This window comes from Bidens hawaiensis, unplaced genomic scaffold, assembly GCF_021521415.1.
Source record: "Bidens hawaiensis isolate Kalapana, Puna unplaced genomic scaffold, B.hawaiensis_p1.1 tig00022676_1, whole genome shotgun sequence".
Lineage (NCBI taxonomy): Eukaryota > Viridiplantae > Streptophyta > Magnoliopsida > Asterales > Asteraceae > Bidens > Bidens hawaiensis.
In genome coordinates, this window is record NW_027493539.1 from 353,793 (window position 1) to 375,026 (window position 21,234).

General features: G+C 35.9%; 1 pseudogene across 1 annotated transcript; it reads right to left on the reverse strand.

Annotated features, from left to right (window-relative positions):
• Positions 1–6,665: 6,665 nt before the first annotated feature.
• LOC143566030 (cell division cycle protein 27 homolog B-like) lies at positions 6,666–15,994 on the reverse strand (annotated as a pseudogene). Its single transcript, XR_013141172.1, has 16 exons — positions 15,881–15,994; positions 15,490–15,562; positions 14,420–14,528; positions 14,182–14,228; positions 13,728–13,825; positions 12,841–13,145; positions 11,615–11,776; positions 11,339–11,540; positions 11,051–11,265; positions 10,247–10,312; positions 10,054–10,173; positions 9,077–9,153; positions 8,857–8,976; positions 8,531–8,750; positions 7,594–7,874; positions 6,666–6,979 (listed from the first exon to the last, which is right to left on the reverse strand). The product of XR_013141172.1 is annotated as a cell division cycle protein 27 homolog B-like (transcript).
• Positions 15,995–21,234: the final 5,240 nt, after the last annotated feature.

The following is a 21,234-nucleotide window of genomic DNA, read 5'->3' on the forward strand; positions in this document are numbered from 1 at the left end:
TCTATGTTTTGTAATGAACTTATTAATGTTTTATTGGTAATATATGTGTGTAACACCTAGACAGTAACGCAACTCGCAACAATGTAATATGTTATAAATTAATGTAGTGGTGTTTTCTTTATAAGCAATGCTGTTGATATCAGATGTGTCTGTTGCATCCCGTGTACGTTTCCGCTGCGGTTACGGGGTGTTACAGGTCCTCTTTGGGATAACCCTCCGGTGTGAGAATAAGAGTTTGTAGGAGAAGATAATAATATGAGAGTAAGGAAATTGGAGTGTATTGCTTAATATAGCTGAATACTGTGTAATTGAGTGTGTCTCCTTGTGGAGTTGATGTGGTATTTATAGTGCTAGGGTTTCCAATGATTGGGCTCAGACCCAATTAGGGCCTTGTTGGCCTCCTCCAATTGCTTTGCGCCACGTGTCCTTGGGACACCTGGTGCTTTTTCATTGGTTATAATCACGTGGTAGCACATGGGTTTTGCTGAGTTGTCCACCTTTCACTGGCAGCTGTCAACATCAGCATATTCTTATTCCTTAAAAAGATACCTTCTGGAAGGTTGTCTGACGTGCACAATCAAGGTTGCCCTAATCCTGATTTGGATAAGGACAAGGTTGATTATGTGCATGTGTGATATGCGCCTATCCTGAGGATGCGCGAGGTCTTCTCTTTATTCTCACGCGCAGATGTTTCATGCGCAAATGTGATATGCACGAGCATGTGATATGCGCCACGCGCGGATGAGCCACGCGCGGATGCGCCACGCGCATATGTGATATGCGTGAGCATATGTGATGCCTGAGCATCTGTGGTGCCTGAGCATATGTGATGCCTGAGCATGTGATGCCTGAGCATGTGATGCGTGAGCATATGTGATATGCGTGAGCATATGTGATATGCGCCGTGAGCATAGGTTTTGGCTTTGTGCCTTCATAATGTCTTGATTTCAAGCCTCTTGTCTATATCTTGTGGGTTGACCCGCCTCGCTCGGTGTTGAGGCGGGTACATACCTCTTCAGTAGTCAATGTCGTATGTTAGATGCATGTATTGTTATAATTGGTTTACACGTACCATTTTAATTAACTGATAATCTAATTTGGATATAAGCTTGTAATTTGGCAGCCTATACCGGTAATTGTAACTTGATTAGACGCTAACACGAGAGGAATAAAGAAATAAAATGAATAGATACATTTTAGCAAACATTTGATAAAACCTAAATAGGAGAAATTTTATTATTATATATCAGACATTGTTTTGTAAATTAAAAATGGTCATCTATTTTTAGGATACTCCATTAGCCTACACAATAAATTGAGTCAAAGTAGCCGATAATTAGTTAAAGATATGACATGACAAAGACCATAACCTAAGGTGTTGTTTGTTTTTTCAGAGGTAAAACGTCTGCAGCCTGCGGACCACATCTGCAGACATCTGTAGCAGAAGAGGTGGACCAAACCTCTGCAATCTGTAACAAAAAGACTGTTTGTTTTTCAACATCTGCAAACTGTTAAAATAAACTGAAATTCAAACTTTCTAAATTTTCTACAAACTAATAACTATATTCATCAATCCTAAACTTTCTATTTCTATAAACTAATAACAACAATCTAACAAAACTAACAATCTAATAATAATAATAGTAAAACTAACAATCTAATAATAATAATAATAATAATAAAGTGGAGCAACCATAAAAATTGAAACGTGGACAGAAGACGGCAAAAGAGTCAACATGATTCCATTTCCAAATTGCTATCAACAACAACTGGATACCCAGATGCAATAGCCAACGCATCGGCTTCACTTTTAGCGAGGCTTGGCGGCGGCGACGGAGATAGGCGGCGGTGTAGAGAGAGAAGGAGGCTTGGCGGTGAAGAGAGAGAGAAAGGCTTGACGGCGGCGACGGAGATAGGCGGCGGTGGAGGAGGAAGGCCACCGGCGTGGAGGAGGTGTAGCTAGGGTTGGGGTGGAGAAGGAGGAGGGTGGAGTTATGTGGTGTTGTTGATAATGAAAAAAAGAAGAAGAAGATGAGAAGAGGTGAGAAGTGACAGGGGCAACACTTCTAGGAGAAGAGGACGCGCAGACGTTTTTTAATGAAACGTCTTCGCAAAAACAAACACACTGCAGAGCCCAACGTCTGCGCGGCGCAGACAGAAGAGGTGCAGAAGTGCTTTTGAGGAAAAACAAACAGCACCTAAGTATTACTCGGTCAATATTTTAAACTTTAGTTTAAATAAATAATAAAAACATGATTCAAACTAAAACCAAATAAATAAAAAGTGATTCTATGTCGTCGGTTATTTATTTCTTGAGTTGTTGACCCATATTTTTTCACTTTTCTTTCACATTCTGATTGGTTCAAATATGAGTCGACAATATGACTAATCTCACATAAATCTTCCTCACTTGAAAGAACTCGTTCAAGTAAAGAGTTTTAGTTGATAAGTTAATTTGTTTCTCTATTTTCATAAATTCTCCACCGTTACCTTTCATTTTTACTTTTTCAACAAGTTTCAGTTTTGTTCGTATTTCAATACCCGTATAGGGATACAAATGATGCCATTAACTTTTTTTTTTTTTTTGTCTTTGTACGCTCTTCACTGCCATTTATTTCCTTTATTTTTTTTACTCTATCATAGTTGGAGTTTCTTTGCGTTTGTTATCAACCTCTATATCTTGACGTAACACATCATCATTGTTGCGAGATTCATCACTAGAGACGTTTGAATTATTATCAATGTACATCTCATCAATACATCAATAGAAGTCAGAGTAAATGATTGACCTCTTCATGTTGACAAGATGTCGATAGCCACGTCTAGTGCTAGCATCATCTCATTTGCTCACAATGGGATGTTGAATAACTCCATAGTGACTACCCTCATGATTTTTATGGACGTCTTAGTCACCTACAATCATAGTATGTGGTCTTCAACGGTTATGTACGTTGAGTTTGTTTTCTTTAGTAGAAAGATCCTCTAACACACCCTACAAACCATCAAATCCCTCGATCTCCATTAGGGGGGAGTTGATTTACTCCAACACGGTGCGCCACCCGGATGCTCACCTGGCTTTGATGCCACCTAACGCATGATAAAGCGATAAAAATACTTGGATACGTTCTAGCAAACAATTATATAAAACCTATTTAAAAGAACTTTTTATTAATATATATTAAAAGTTGCAATAAATATTACAAAATAATCCTTTACTTATAGGTTTTAAAACTATGCTACACATTAAAATTGGTCAAAGTAACTCACATAATTTACTAGACATAAATGAGAAAGACCATAACAGAAGTATTGCTTTCGGTCAATACTCAAGACTTTAATTACTATTAAATAATTAAATAAAAACCAAAATAATTATAAAGTATACATGTAGGTTAAAAGATTGTGTATTTTAGGTTATGTGGTTTGTTGTTTGTTTATGTAAGTTAAATTTTAAAGATGATATATCTGCTAGAATTTTAGCATACATATACACTTTTAGTTTTTTAGGTCAAATACTTGAAACCTGATTAACTCGTACTTATAAAGCCCGAACTCGAGTAACCCAAACCCGAGTAACCCGGGAGAGATTAGGGTCGGTTATGAGTACTCAAAATAAAATTTTCAAACCCGAGAAACCCAAAACCCGAAAGTACAAAACATCCCTACTCCCACCGATACATGTATGAATATATTAATATGGTTATCAAAATCTATCAATATTCTACTAGCATACACTATAAGTCAATGAGCTTCCTATGAATTAAAGATAGGTCTTTGACGAGAGTTAGTAGAGGTGCCCTGCTGCTTTTTGTAGTGTTGTTGATTTGTTTATGAAGTTCAGTTTTCAAAAAAAAAAAAAAAAATTACACAATAATTTGATCAAATAATTAACTAAAGAAATAAATGACAAAGACCATTACCGTAAAATTAATTTTGGTCAGTATTTTAAACTTTATTTCAACTAGGTTATCAAAAAAAGATAAACCAAATTATCAAAAAGAGATTCTATGTTAATTATTTATTTGTTTATCCTTTTGGGTTTAATAGGCGGTTCAAAAGAGACATACACTTATGAGCACAAAATTCATATTTGATGGTTAAGTTAGTTGAGTATGAGATTTGTAGGTGTGCAAGAGTGTGTTGTCGACAACAAATACATAAAGAAACATGAGTTAATTGTATCCTCCTTCACCACAATTTTTTATTCTCTCTTGATTCGTGGTGTTGTTAAAAAGTAGGAGAAAGTATAGTTTATAACCATGTTATGCAGTGTCGCTGATTGATGACTCTTAACAGTTTTCGAATTTTTAATCGGATAATTTAGAAAGAAAAAGAAAAGAACAAATGCCTTTTCTTTTGGGAAACGTCTGTATCCAAAACGTTACCTAAAACCGTCTCAAAACCTTCCTTATTTAGGTGGGATCATCATACCATTGTGTTGATCAAACGACACAACTTTTTATAAAAGAATATGTCGGTTGACTTTAAAACATTAAATCGTTAACACTTATTTGGTTAAACTCGTAGTGAATGTATGCTTTTATATTGATATTAAGATAAATATCAACCGTATGCGGATAGAATTACAAGAGGTTTTTTATATTGTTGGAGATATTTTATATCAAAAACTGTTGGTAAAATATTAGTAAAAATCATTTTTCTCTAATTTTGGATAATAAGTAATTGTATTTATACACGGGTTATATCGATAATTATTTATGAGTTAATGTGCTACTATGCGAGAGTTTGACAGACAAACCAAACCACACTCAAATTAGAAGCTAAGATGAATAAGATTTCGATGCTCAAAGTTGAAGGGTTGATTTGAGTATTTCCAGACAACTTCATTAGAAATTTCATCTTCCTCATAAAAGGGTTGTTATGGGTTGGCTCTTTCAATAATTATTTTGAGGGTTTTGATTAAAGCTCATAAACTTAATTGTCATTAACATGCCTTGAATACGAATGTTTTATTTGACTAATAAAATTACCATAACTGTCATATTATGTTTAAATAATATATAATTAGCATGAGCTTTGGTATGAGTATAAGAATAGAACCTTTTTGAGTTTGGTTCACTTCTATAGCATACCAAAACTGAGATAAAAATGTTAGTGTAATCTTACGTAAGTGTGGGGATCAAGTTGTCGTACTTACAACGTACAAATCTATGGGGTTTTTGAGTTGATTTTTCTCCTCTCTTGTCTAGCAAGGTATTGTAAGGTTATAAATATGGGTTATTTGTAATCAAGTAAACATACCTGGACATTAATAATCAATACAATCAAGGTTTAGACTCGAAAATCTTATTGTCTTAAAAAATAAAGAGTCACCAATAGAGAGGACTCTTACAAATTCTTCCATCATCTTTTTATTTTTCACAAAAGTCTAGAACACCAATTTATCGGGTGATTCCTCGGGTGTGAGACTCATCTCCTGCAGTACACATATTGTATCGATCTTTGTACCATAGAAGACAGACGCGTTCAACTAACAGGAGACACGCAATCTGTTTTAAGGATACCCGTGTTGAACACAAATCCGCAACTAACGCTAACGAGCTTATTTTGTTTAAATGTCGCGGTCAAGAACAAAAACAAGGACACCTGTTGTAGAGAACAGGTTGTATTATTTCACATGCAAGTTAGTTTTATTTATTTATATATACTTGTTTTACATATACAGTATAGTACTATACATTCTCCATTAGAGGTGCACAAATCAGGTTTTCTAAATATTCGGGTTCCGGTATAGAATCGGGTTCGGGTATGACCGGGTACAGGTATGACCGGGTATTGGTAATAATCGGGTAGGGTTCGGGTCGGGTATTGTCTCTAAAAATCATACCCTATGCATCGGGTTCGGGTAGGGTATAGAACCGGGTATTCTAAAACTGGGTATTTGAATACCCTATTATCGGGTATTGAAAAAACTCTATTTACGGGTTTTTTTCGGGTATTTTTTTATATAGATTGGATTTTTTTAAAAGTTTACACTTTTTAGGGGTATTATTCGGGTATTTTTAAGGTATTTTTTGGGTATACATCGGGTATTTGAAATACCCGGTTTCGGGTATTACCGGGTACAAATCGGGTTTTCGGGTATTACCGGGTACAAATCGGGTCCGGTTCGGGTTCGGGTTCGGGTTTTAGTGCCAAAATGCATACCCTATCCATACCCTACGGGTAGGGTCGGGTTCGGGTATTAAAAACCCGGGTATTAGAAAAACCGGTTCCGAGTATTTATTTCGGGTCCGGTTCCGGGTTTGGGTTTTTTGTGCACCTTTATTCTCCATACAATAGAGTTTCTTTATTTTATTTTATCATTTTTTAATCAAAAGTGAACTTATGTCCTACGAATAAAATAGGCAATGGTTATTCACACACCCTTTTTTTGATATTCATACACCCTTTTAACACACATTTTATCTTTTATGTACACTCTCTCTAAAGAATTAAATAACACATCCCTATAAAATATCATGTAACAGATATAAAAGATATTTGACTCGATAAAATATCCATAAACCATAGGACAAAATCGAACTCGATGACTGGTGAATGAATCTAAAACAGAACCTTTTGATGCCATTCATGTATTCTTAAAAAATCTCCTTTGATCACATAATTATCTTTGTCTCGTATAAAAAACGATTGGATTCTTATCGAGACAACCAAAGAATCCGATACCAATGATTTGATACATCTCAAGAACAAAGTGAAGTACAAAATAATGAAAAAGTCGATCCTATGACTGAATACAATGTAAAGGGGATAACTAATGTTCAACTAGACGGTATCATCAATCTTCAACACTGTATGTATCCTCAATCCAACGCGTATATAGATTCACAACATGATCTAAAGACGTGCCGTCCATAAATGGTATTATACGGAAACAGGTTTTGAGGGGACTTGCATACACACTCTATAAGCTGTCTTCTAATTCATCAGGCATATGTAACTTCTCAATAGCAGCCTACATAAAATAAAAGATACAATAACGTTCAACTCGCTATAAAGGTTAAGAGAAAAGGTGTTTTGATAAAACCGGGTCCTTCAGACCCGCCCATTTGCTATTAAAATAGGGGTGTAAACAAGTCGAGCTACTTAAACAAGCTTTATCTAAAGCCCGAGCTTCACTTATCGAACCCGAATAAGCTCGCTAGCCTAAACAAGCCTTCTATTTATATAATTTATTTAAATGTAATTATATATAAAATTATGATAAAGAAACTAAATAATATATATTATGTCGTATAAAAATTATAACTATAACATGTATAAAAATTATTATAACTATAAACGTTATTTAAATATTAGATATAAAAACATGATAAAAATAACTAAATTATAGATATATATATATATATATATGATGCTATATACAAAATTATAATTATATAAATGTATAAATAAGTTAACAAACTAATTAATAAATAAAAACGAGCAGAGCTGAGGCTTTTGAAATATAGCTCGAATGACTCGAGCTCAAGTTCCCGTAAGTTAAACGAGCGGAGCTCAAGCTTAGACGAGCTCTGGCTCGGCTCGTTTACACCCCACTATTAAATAAGCAAGAAAAGAGAATTTGACCTTGATTGTAGCCGCATCAGTTGCAGAAGGCTTCAAATCCAAGCTAGACCGAAATGAAGCATGGCCATGTCGTACATAAGGCAACGTTTATATATCTTTCCCATTAATGCATATACACTGCTTTCATGAGGCGCGTATTCTTTAAGTTCTTGTAGAACATTTAAAGCATCGTCAAACTCCTGCATCGTTACAAGGATAATTGCTTTTTGATACATGGGTAGAGGATTCTTCTTATCTGCTATTATAGCCTTGTCCATCATTGCTAACGCTTCTTCATTTCTCTGACAATTTCGTTTAAAAAAATGATAAGTATTTTAAACTTTTATATAATTGTGAGAACCTGTTGGATAACTCGCAGGCCCCCACCAAGGCATGCTAGCTAATGGGTCCATGCAAAACATAGTTTGCGTTTGGTAGGTGGCTTTCAAGCAGGGCTGTTATAAAAGCTAGCGCCTCGCTCGAAATTGGCTCGTGCTAATCGAGCCAAGGTCGGCTCGACTCGTGGCTCGTGCGTTAGCCGGCTCTTTGGCACGTTTAACTTAAACCCCAAATTCACATGTGAGCGCACACACACACACATATATACACATTAATAAAAAAAATTAAAAACTATTGAAAATTCGCTTAATAATGAAAATTCCCATCTGGCTCCTTTAAAAGTTAAAACCAAATTTTAATATATACAAATTATGTATTCTGTAGTTTATAAACTTTGCATTATTTATGTGTGTATGTATAATATATCAACATGTGTAAATAAATAATTAATAAACAAACTGGCTTGACCCTATAAACGAGCTGTGCCCGAGCCCTACTTTCAAGGGATTGAAGGCAAAACCCGGTGGAAGTACCCTCACCCCCTGACAGCTGAAGATTTTAATAACAGTAACATGATAAAGTTTTTTCAATTTTCATGTGAAAGTATATAAAATCAAACCTTTAACGCATGCAAGGAAGTCCCGAGATAAGATATTATAACAGAAGATCGAGCGTTAATATTCAAAGCCCTTTGGAAATGATGCTTCGAGAATTCGTATTTCTCCTGGCGAAGATATATCATTGCAAGACCATGCCATGCATTATAATGCCTTGCATCTATCTGAAGGGCATTTTGGTAACTTCTGATTCCGTTCTCAAAATCCTCCAAAGCCACATATCTGTAAATAAAGATAAAATCCATACGCAGATCATCAAAGGTTTATATTATGATTATTATATTGTAATTTATATTCAAAGTATAATGAGTTATAATCAAAATCATACTCATGACCGCAAAGAGTGTGAGCATAGACGAATCTTGAGTTTAACTGCACTGCTCGTTGAAAGTTTTTTAGAGCGGTTTCATGGTCTTTCTGCATGCTATAACAATTTCCCATTGCACACCTGACATATTTGAAGTGAAAATATAAATTGTAGAAAAAAACAAATATTCATGGAGCATAACTTATATTTTTAAAGGTTAAAAAGATTTAAAAAAACTTACCATGACTGAGGGGCTAAGCGGTCTGTTGATATTAGCTCTTGTGCCAAATAACTAAACTTCATATCCTCCTTCAAGTGCTACAATATATAAGATCAAAGATTTGTAGTTAGTGGCGTGAAATTTTGACACGAAACTTGCGGGTGTTGGTTTAGCCTAAACAGGTCGGGTCAGTTTTGGGTCAAACCAGTTTTGGTTTAGCTAAACGGGTGTCGTGTTCGGGTTGGCCTGACGGATTTGCAGATTAATCCTTTGACTTTTTATTTTAGAAAAATGTGCTTTATCTTTTATGGCATAGCTTAAACCGAACGGGTAGCTCATGCCAAATTTAGAAAGATAAAAGATAATGAGCAACAAGTTTTATAGTTTAAACGTAATTATTTTATCCACACTTATCAATTTGGTTGTAAATATTAAATTTTAGGCTCAACCTGTGAAAAGGATCGTTTGTAAACGAGCTTAACCGAACCCGAGCGAGGGTTGGCTCAGATCATATCAGCTTGTGGTTCGCTCGATGGACTCATTTAAATTAAACCTAAGTTTTAAATATAATAACGTATACAAGTATTGAAGAAAATAATAATACGTACAATATTTTGAATCTGCCACGATTTTTAGAAATATCTAAATAAAAAAACCAAGAATATCACGTATAATTTTGTAAATTCTCTAGTTTGATTTTGTATTATGTGTATGTTACGAAATTATTTTTTGGTCTTTTATATATCAATATGTGTAAAATAAATTAAAGGAAAAAAATTGATGAACCGGCCCGTTTAAGTTTGAACTCGAGCCTGGGCCCAACCTGGCTCGACTAAGATCAGCTCATTGGCATGATTGGGTTCGGTTTGATTTCAACCCGACAACCCACGAACATGACCCGTTTAACATCCCTGATTGTAGTCTCATTCATGTATAGTTCACTTAATATAGTGGCACCAATAGTATTGTAAAGATTAGAAAAGTACAAGAAAACTTACATATAGAACAGTAGAATAGATATCCATTCCTTCTAAGCTATAAGGGGAAGCCAACCGAGCATTGCTAAACGCACATTCAGCTTCTAGATAATCCACCAGCTCAAAATAAGCTTTTCCAACCTGCACTCAAAATTACCATATTTAACAATTCAATAAGTTGAAAATATGATATTAACATTAACAGTTAACTTACCTGAGAGAGCACCCAGCCAGTGTTGTAATGCTTATGAGGAAGTTGCATAAATACATCCAATGCATCCTGTTTTAAAAAAATTAAACAGAAGTAGAAATCAGCAAATTGTATACATAACCACAAAAGTGGATCTTTTCATAAAGCCCACGACTCGTGACTCGCTCGAAATCGGTTTCTTGTTTTACGAGCTTTCCCGAGCCAAGGTAAGACCAGCTTGTTGGCTGAATTTTAAGCTCGTTTAGCTGGTTCATTGGCTTGCTCGTTTAAACTAAACCCATACTTCAGTACAAATCTGTAATTTTGTGTGGTTAAAAATTATTATTATTATTATTTATATGTAAAAGTATAAAATTGAATCTTTTTTCTAAATGAACGAGCTGGCTTGAGCTTTTTACAAGCACTCGAGCTCAACATTTCAACTCGAAGACAAATGAGCCGAGCCTGAGCTATGGTAAGCTTGCCTCATTGGATCACTCGTTACGCTCATTTTGCTGGCTCATTGGCTAGTTTAAATTAAAGCCAAATTTTTAATACACACGCATACATTAAATTCCATAGTTAATTAATTATGTGTAATGTGTATGTTAAAAATATATTTTTCTTATTAAAAATGTAAAAATATAAAACCAACTTTTTTAAATAAAATAAACGAGCTGGCTCAAGCCCACAACTTCAGCTCATTAAGATAAACAAGCTGAGTCAAGCCCAACCTGGCTCGGTTCGGCTTGTTTACAGCCCTACACAAAAGTAGTAAAGTTAAATAATCTTACACAAGGGTACATTCAAGTTTTCATGTTAAAATACCTAACACCTGCACAGACAAGAAAGTCTGTAACCTTCACCAACGATTTTCAAAAGGGACAAAATGTCTAAAGCACCACTAGCAACTTTTGATACACTCATGGAAGCCCGAGCCATTGACCCGTCATGTTCACAAGATCTAGCATCATGTGGTGGGGATGAACCAGAACTCGTTGTAGTGGTGTTTGAATGAGTGTAATCAAGGTCAGACCGAAGCCCTGAAAAACCAAGATTGTGGTTTAGATAACCTAAGAAAGGAATAATAGTATTATTTTTTAAAGTGATTTTGACCTTCATTAAAAGTTTCAGTTGACCAAGATTGTCCTTTTCTAACTGTAACAGAACGAAATGCTGCAGATCCTAATTTAGAAATACTCGGGTATTTAGAAGAATGATTTGTTCCATTCCCATTATTATTTGTCGCAGGCCCACTTTCTCCAGCAAGTCTTGTGCTTCTTCTAGGACCAGAATCTGAGAACAGCCTTCCTGATATCTGGGACAGAACACAAAAACATAATATGAATATCCAAAAAGATGACCAAAAATAGATTATAACAAATTAACAACCTTTCTTAGTTTCCCCTCATCTACAAATTTTCTTCTAGGAGCTTGAAGGGTGGATTTAACAGTTGATCTTGGTGACACGTCAGCACAAACAGAACTAGAGGGTGGACCATTTGGGAGCATGTTTCTACCTATTGGTGGTGGGGAGTGGGACACGCCTGACAACTATAAAAAATGACACATATAATGATGTGTAAATTCACCAAACTTGTGATCCAGAAATATATAAAAAGAATTTATATTGCGCATGTTAACGGAAATTGTGAAATAACTCAGCATAACAAGAAGGCAGTATTTCACCTAATAGTAACCAAGTTACGTTTATTGTTTTGCTACAAAAACCACTCAAGTTTCAATATTGTTGAATTGTTGTTTTCTTATAGATGTTAGAATTAAGTGACCTAAATGGAACAAAAATGAAACTTGGTTACTATCTACTAATTATTATTTTCAAGTTGTTAGGTAATTTTGAAGAAGAGCAATGAACAATAACCAAGTTTCATAGTTGTTCCATTTAGATCATTCAGTTTAAACAATTATGAAAAAAGTCACAACGATAGAACAGTATTAAAACTTGAGTTGTTCTTTACACATAGAACAAAGTATTAAGTGACTTTATTGGAACAATTTTGAAACTCAGTTACCATTTACGCCCATAAACGAACATGAACAATTCTTTTTGTTCATTTAGTCAAACAAACGAACATGAACAGAGCCCCCATTCGTTCATTCATTCATGTTCGTGAACGTTCGTTTACGTTTCTTCATTTAAGTCTGTTTATACTTTATATATTCACTTAACTTTTTAGGCCCGTTATAATTTCATCTGGTTTATGAAATTAAAATATAACCATTACAGTTTAGTCAAGTTTGTTTTTTATTTTTTAGGCCTACCAGATTGATGTTCAGTTTACTTTTAATTGATGTGCACTCAGTTTTGTTCGCTAATCTATGTCAGGTATATCCGTTCATTTACATTCATGAACCGCTCATTTATACTATTAACGAACGAACGTATTCATTTTCTATACAAACGAACAGAACAAGAAAACATTGTTTGTGTTCGATTGTTTGTTCGGTTAAAGTTAAATGAATGAACATGCGCATGCTCTGTTCGTGTTCTTACTGTTCATTTGCAAGCTTAATTTAATCACAAAAGTTAACTATAAGGAAAACAGAAAAAAATAGTAAATAACTTGGTTAAATGAAGACGAGTTCAATAGTTATACCTGCATAGCCATCGGTGAAGGGGTATTATAAAATGGAGTGCCAGCATGGACACCATTATTATTGGGTTGGCTGGCAGCAACACGGCCAGAAAAAGCTGCACCATTATTATTATTTAAGGAATTACCCTTAATGTTATTGCTATGCAATTGTCTCAATTGTCTTGGGCTAACACTTTCAGCCACTTGTCGACTAGAAACTACACTATGATCATCACGCTGGGGACCCACGTGATGACTCAAGTATTGTTTTTGTATGCATTCAGCAGCTGATTCCCCAAACACTGATGCTGCTTCTCCAGCAGCTCCTGAAAACACAAAAGATGAAGTTAAATACTAATGAATATAGAAAATCCTATTGCTCCATAAAATGTGATTGTAATAAAGTCAAATGATTACTACACAAAAGATTAAATAAATAAAGAGTCATGTTGAGTAGGGGTGTGCATGAAACCGAAAAAACCGAACCCAAACAAAAATCAATGGTTTTTGGTTTTGAATGTAATTAAAATTAAAAAAAAATCGACCCAAACCAAATTTATGTATTTTCATTTTTTCTATTTTGTTTGTTAAGTAAATTATATGAATTTAATAAATAGTGCAACCCAAATATTTTAGGCCAAATGGTATAATAATCAATTAATCATAGCTGAAAAAAAAGATTTAGGCCCGAAGTTTTAAGCCATACTTCATTTCTGGGACCAAATTTCAAGACCAAATCGTAAAATTGACAAAAAAAAAAAAAAAAGCCAAACCGAAAAACTGAAACGAACGGTTTTCAGAATCTTAAAAACTGAACTTTCAGTTCCGTCTGAGCCCAAAACCGACCCATGCACACCAAGTAACAAAAGCGCTTTTAAGGCGAATGGTAAAGAAAAAATCTGACTTACCTAGTTTACACAGCTCCTCATATGCAGACCACAACAGAGGATCTTTTGACAGAGCCTGGTTAAACTGATGAGCAGCATTTTTCAATCTATCTGTGAATCTGAAAGAAATTATGAGCCAACTGGTTTAGAAATCTTAACTTCAGACACAAATGCAAACACATATTTGACCCGTTTGACTTGTTTTCTTAATAGTTAATAGCTAAGTTTGCCTATTTTAACCACTTAACCCATTAAAAACAGCATACAATCTAAATTGACCACTTTCATATAAATGGATTAAAGTTGCAACCTTTATGTACACTTCCTTAAAAGGTGGACTATGTTCAAGCTCAGTAAGAAAAAGAATAAGAACTACAATAGACAACCTTCTTGGAGTTCTTTTAAATAACTATGCTTCTTAAGGGTAAAAACGTAAAATAAAAGGGACAACTTACAGAAATTTAAGGCCATTTACCTGTATATGAGCCCAATAAGATAATGACCAGCCGCACCATTTGGTACCTGAAAGAAAAAAAGAAAATGCAATGAGCAAGTGCTCTTTAAATCTGTGAGTAATAGTGTCATCAATTCATCGTCTAACACCATTTTTATATAACTATAACTGGAAAACGTAAAAAAACATATGTGTAGACGCGTTATGCTTTAAAGTTCAAACACAGATTAATAAGGAAAGCTTGAATGCATGTTATTACCTCGGCATTAGGTTCATTAGAAGGGCATAATGCTACTTCTGCTCATTGAGAAGATCCATCTGAAAGCATGATAATGCAAACAAGTATCTGGACTGAGGCATTTGTGTTCCTTCAGATTAAGTGATTGAGAAAAACAGATTAATAATTTAATTGAAGAATATATATACGGAAAATAGTTGGGTTCATAACATGTTACATTTTGTATGAACCTTCAGGTACTAGCAAAATAAATTTTAATATTCAGAGTTTCAGACTGTCTTACTATTTAAGTTCTTTTTCATGGTACTACCAATGGATAGTATTTTATTTTTATTTTTTTATTTGTGTACGATTAGAACTAAGTCTTATTTATCACTTTGAAAAAACAGTGAATCGGGTGCAATCAGACAACATGAAGGAATATAAGTATATAACTGATGGCATACGACAACTATGCACTTCACTAACACAAATAAAACTAATCCTGCATAACCAGAAAGCTTTAACAATTCAGTTTATTGTCTTCGGTTTCTACATGATGTTAGATGAAGCAGGCAAAAGAAGGTTAGCCAGAGGTAAAAGAACACTTTTTTTATAATTTCTGGTTTTCTAAAATAGAGGATTGTAGTTATGTATCAATGATTTTCATAATTTCCATTTTGCACTAGAAAGATTGCTTTGAATCTACAGAAGTTGTTTTTATACATACAAGTTTTCACCAAATTGTTCTCTAAAACTACAATAAAGATCTTCATTGTAGAATAATAGTTTTATCCATTCGAATCACAAAATATCAAAGGTCAACACTCCAACGGGTCTAAATCATATTGATGCAGACCAATAGTTAAGGGTTTTACTTTTTAGATTTCATAGGCTCAGGCTAAATATCATGAAAGCCCTCACAAGAGTCATCCACAAGAATATGGATTGAAGCATCTGTGTTCATCTGGATTAAATGATAGTAGAAAAGGAAAGAACAATAAGCTTCCCTTCATCCAATATACACTAATAATAAAATAGACTGAGTCTAATTCAGATGATATAGCAATGACGCTACTCTAAACATGAAAAAGAAACCAGGTTGAACATACCTTTCAAAATATGGTAAGCCGAGTAAGCTTTATTGCTTTGTAAGTAACATGCTGCTAACAATTGCAAGTTTGTCTGCATTGACAAAATAAGCAAAGAAAGTAATAAGTGTATAGAAAATGATATGCTATGATTGGTGCATTGCAAAAATGAAGCTATGAAAGAACCGAGTGTTGACTATTTAAATATGGCAACGTAATAAATTAGAATCTACTTGCTTTTGCCATAAACCGAACTAAGAAAAAGTGAAATCTCGAAGTCCGCTTATTATCTTCTATCAACTAAATTTTCCGCCAAGACTTGTCTTTGATTGAAGCACGAGACTCGAATCTCGATAATACTGGAACATTATAAAGAAGACATTCCAACTTAATTAATTAGAGGAAAACATACCTCCGAAGGAAACTCGGAGCAGAGGCGTTCGCACATGAAAATAGCATTGGAGTATAACAAATGTCGCAAACTATTGTGAACACAGTCAATTAACACCTCCTCCATAGTTACAACAATAGACACCGGATTTCTGCAAGAATCATATATTAAAACCGTTCAAAAGCAACAAATAAACATAATCACAACATATAACAGACAAATTGAGACTTTAATACAACTCTCCTTAGAGTTGAAACCCTAGAAATTATTCCTAAAAATAGTCTATTTCATCGACACAGTTTACGAAAGTTCAAAACCTAAACACCAAGGATGAAGTCGAATCGAAACCTAAAGGTGCGAATGAACTCTAATTCATCGACACATACTGTTTGTTAATTAATTTAATTAATTCATCATCCGCATCTAAACTGACAAATTAAGAGCATGTATATAAATAAAATTCAAAATCCGTAACGAAAGCACAACCGAATACCTAGCTGTATGTGAATTGACGACGGAGTTAACAATGACCTCTAAAACTCCAATTTCGTAACCGATTTCAGATCGAAGAAGTTAGTTAGTGTTCCTCACCAGCCAGCGGCAGCAACAATTGCATTCCAGATGTGTGTGTGAGAGAGAGAGAGAGAGATTCAAATTTGTAAAATAATGTATAGGCGACGAGAAGAGAAGAGAAGAGAAGAGAAGAGAAGAATTGAGAGGAGGGGTTTTGGGGATTTTGAATTTCGGGTAAAAACGGTATGGTAGGTATATAATTCAACTGTAATTTCTTTAACCTTTACTTTTTACTCCTTGAATTTTTATTTTTATTTTTATTTTTATTTTTTCTATCATCTTTTTTGTATCAAAATAATATGAAAGAAGAATGCAAATATCTAAATGATTAGAGAGGTTGTCTGCTTATTGATGGATCGACTTAATGCAATTGTAGAAGGGTTTCTTATTGAATATGTTGTAGGGTGATTGTGTGATACGTGAAGATTTCTTATTGAAGATTTCCTTTCAGGAGAGCATTAAGAAGGTACTGATTATTATGATCTATAGAAAAGTGCTTGTTAGATTATGAATGTGAAGAGAACGGAGTGAAGTTAAAGAGCCATGAGTTGTGACATAAGAAGTGAATATAAATAGAAAACTAATAGCAAGACTTAAAACTAAAGAAACGTGTTTGAAGAAATCAAACACTCCTGAAAAAACTTTTAATTTTTTGTAAATCCACATATTGTTATACATTCTAAGGGTAATATAATGTCACAACATAAAGAATTTGGTGTTTGGTTTGCACTTGCGTACTGTTGTCCTAGTCCATCAATATGTTTCGATGTTGGTGATCAGTAAGTGGGATCCCATCAATATGACAATTGTGTATGTGAGGAAGGTGGCACAGAGATGAATTAAATGATATCAGTATCCCATTGGAGTTGTTGCAGGTTAAGTGATATTAGTAACTTAAATGGGTGATTTAATGAACATGTACGACTGTGTCGGGTTTCTGTAAGTGTGAAGATTTCTTATTGAAGATGTTTGTAGAGTTTACATTTGATACTTGAAGGTTTCTGATTTGAAGATGTTGCATGGTTTCAGATTCAGGATGTTGCAGTGTTTCCAATTGTGTGATATCTGAAGATTTCCATTCAAGTAAAGACGTCTCAAGGTTTACTTTGTGATACCTGAGGATTTCCAATTATGGACATGAGATGTTGGAAATCTAAAAACATTAAGAACACTAAACTAATATAACCGCAATTTTCAAATTAGGAGAGCAATAAGAACACTAAAACTCGTAATCGACCGATACATACTTGACTGATTGTGAATGTGAAGAGGAAGGAAGGAAGCAAAAGAATCATCTGTGGTGACCGAAGAAGTGGAGATGAAGAGATAAACACTGGTGAGACTTGAAATTTAAAAAATAAATGTTTGAAGAACTCTACCATCTTGACAAAACTTTGAATTTTTGTAAGTGCCCATATACACGGATAAAATGATTACTACTGTGATTATGTTTTCCTTGTATAGCATTTAGGCGGTTACGTTTTCCTGTATATATGTTAGCCAATAGTCCAATAAAGAAATCATTCAGAATCAATTTACTTTCATGGTATCATACGCCTTTCCCTAAACCGCTAAGGATGATCCGACCTTTGATTCATGGCAAAAGATAGATTCCATTGTGTTGCAACGGATTTATGGGACACTCTCAGATGATCTTCTTCTCCGTGTCTTAGAAACCGAGTCCACTGCCTTTGAAGCATGGACTCGCCTCAAGAATATTTTCCACAACAACAGGGGCTCGCGGGTTGCGGCCCTAGAGCAACAGTTTGTTAATCTCAAGCTTCGACAAATGCCGTCTCTCGAGGCGTATTGTCGACGTTTGAAAGAATTGGGCAATCAAATAGCCGACCTCGGATCTCCGATGAACGAACAGAGGCTTGTCCTCCAGTTGGTCCGCGGTTTACCACGCGAGTTTGATGCCACTGGAGCATTAATTAACCAGCAAATTCCCTCATGGGAGGATGCTTGTGACCAGCTCCAGTCGGAATACGACCGACAACATGCCGCAGACTCCGATTCTCCGGTCATTGCAGCTGCTATTTCTGATGACCAAACCAATCGTCGACCTGCTCGAAATGATTCTCATCGAGGAAATCGTGGTACTAACCGTCGTGGTGGCGGTAATTCTCACCGCCCCAACCCTCCTACTCAGTCGGCTCATTTCCATGGAGGATATCGCCAATCTTTTTCTCCACGCCAACAGCCCCATGCTCATAACTGTTATCCACCAGGCCCTTATTCCGCCTGGCCTAACTACTGGCAAATGCCACCTCCACCACCCAGCCCATACCCGACTCAACCCGGTTGGGCTCCCTCACCTTGGGCTCACCCCCCACCCACTACTCAGTCATCTTCTGTGCCTCCTCCAACTAATCAGCCGGCTCCCACCCCGGGTCAACCTGCTCAAGTCAACTTAACTGAATATGATGCACTTGACCCGACTGACCTAAGCAATGCTTTTGCAGCTATGAACACAGATGATTATAATGGGCAATGGCACATGGACTCAGGGGCAACATCGCACATTACAGGTGACCAAAGTAAACTTGATTCCCCTTTGTTATCTAGTTCAATCAACTCTATACTTGTCGGTAATGGCCAACGAATTCCAATTTTGGGTACGGGTAACAGTACCTTGCCAACCAACTCAAAATCATTGCACCTAAATAATGTTCTTTATACACCTCATATTATTAAAAATCTTATATCGGTCCGTCAGTTTAATATTGACAATTGGACATCTATTGAATTTGACCCTTTTGGCTTTTTTGTGAAGGACTTCACGGATGGGAAGATCCTAACGAGGCATGACAGTGACAGCCATCTCTATCCGATCACCAACAACACAGCTTCCGTTTTCCATCTCTCCCATGATCAAGACTATTGGCACAATCGTCTTGGACATCCAGGCCTATCCGTTTTTAATTCTCTTGTTTTGAATAATTTTATCTCATGTAATAAACGTACTCGTGAACTTGTTTGCAATTCGTGTCAACTCTCCAAGAGTAAACGATTGCCATTTTATGTTTCTATGTCACAAACATTATTACCTTTTGATATTATTCATTGTGACTTGTGGACATCTCCTATCCCGAGTAGGTCCGGTTTCAAGTATTACATGGTTTTGGTAGATGACAAAACTTAATATACGTGGATCTTTCCCTTAAAATTTAAATCCGAAACTGTTGAAAAATTTGCTAAATTCCACAAATATATTCTCACGCAATTTCAAGCTCACATAAAATCTTTTCAATGCGACTTAGGGGGTGAGTTTGACAATCACACCTTTAAAAACCTTGCCACCAACAAAGGTTTTCAGTTTCGCTTCTCGTGCCCTCAAACTTCCCAACAAAATGGGAAATCCGAACGCATGATTCGGCGCTTTAATGAAATCATGCTTACACTACTAACACATGCATCTTTACCTCCAAACTTTTGGGTCGAAGCTCTTCATGTCGCCGTTTACCTACATAATATCTTACCTACCAAATTACTCAATTATCACTCCCCTATGGCCGGCCTTTACCAACGCCATCCTACATATGAACACTTACGTGTTTTTGGATGTGCATGCTATCCTAACACCACGGCCACCCGCCCACACAAACTTGCCCAACGGTCTTCTTTGTACCTCGGTTACCCGGCAAATTTCCGAGGATACCAATGTCTTGAATTGTCAACGGGAAAAGTCTTTTTGTCTCGTCACGTGGTATTTGACGAAACTAAATTCCCCTTCCAATCCATCTCATCCATAAACCCATCTGATTACTCATTCCTTGACTATGATGAGCCCACTCCAAACAACAACTATTCTTCCCAGTCCACCTCCAATCAACCCTCATCCTCTCGGCCCACATATCACACCAGATCCTACTCAGTCCGCCCCTACCCCACCTGTCCCACCACACCCCATGACCACTCGTCTTCGTGCAGGTATTAGTAAACCAAAAATACCACTTAATCTTCACACCAACTCTATTTCCCCCATTCCCACCTCTCACCTCTATGCCCTATCCGACCCTAATTGGAATGTTGCCATGAACGATGAATATAAATCTTTGATGAACAATAACACTTGGGAATTAATCTCACGGCCTCCGAACGCTCATATTATACGGTGTATGTGGATATTTCGCCACAAGTTTAATGCTAATGGTCACTTACAACGATACAAAGCTCGGCTTGTAGTTAATGGAAAATCACAACAGGTTGGTATTGACTGTGATGAGACTTTCAGTCCGGTCGTAAAACCAACAACCATTCGTACCGTGCTCAGTTTAGCAACTTCCCGTTCTTGGCCAATCCATCAGTTAGATGTCAAGAACGCGTTTTTACATGGGGATTTAAAAGAGACGGTCTACATGTTTCAACCTCCGGGTTTCAAGGACCCGAAATGACCAGATCACGTTTGCAAATTACAAAAGTCGTTATATGGTTTAAAACAAGCACCCCGCGCATGGTTTCAACGCTTTGCAACATTTATTACCCAATGCGGATTTAAAAGTGCTGTCTCAGATTCATCTCTCTTCATTTACAAAAAGGGTGACCACTTGGCGTATCTATTACTCTATGTAGATGACATCATTCTCACCGCCTCGCACTCAACTTTATTGCACAGCATCATTAACTCTTTGTCAAAAGAGTTTGCCATGTTTGATCTTGGCATTCTTCACCATTTATTAGGAATTTTAGTGACACATAAAAATGATGGTTTTTTTATCCCAAGAAAAATATGCCGGAGATATTCTTGCACGAGCCAACATGACAACTTGCAAACCGGCTTGTACCCCTGTTGAGACCAC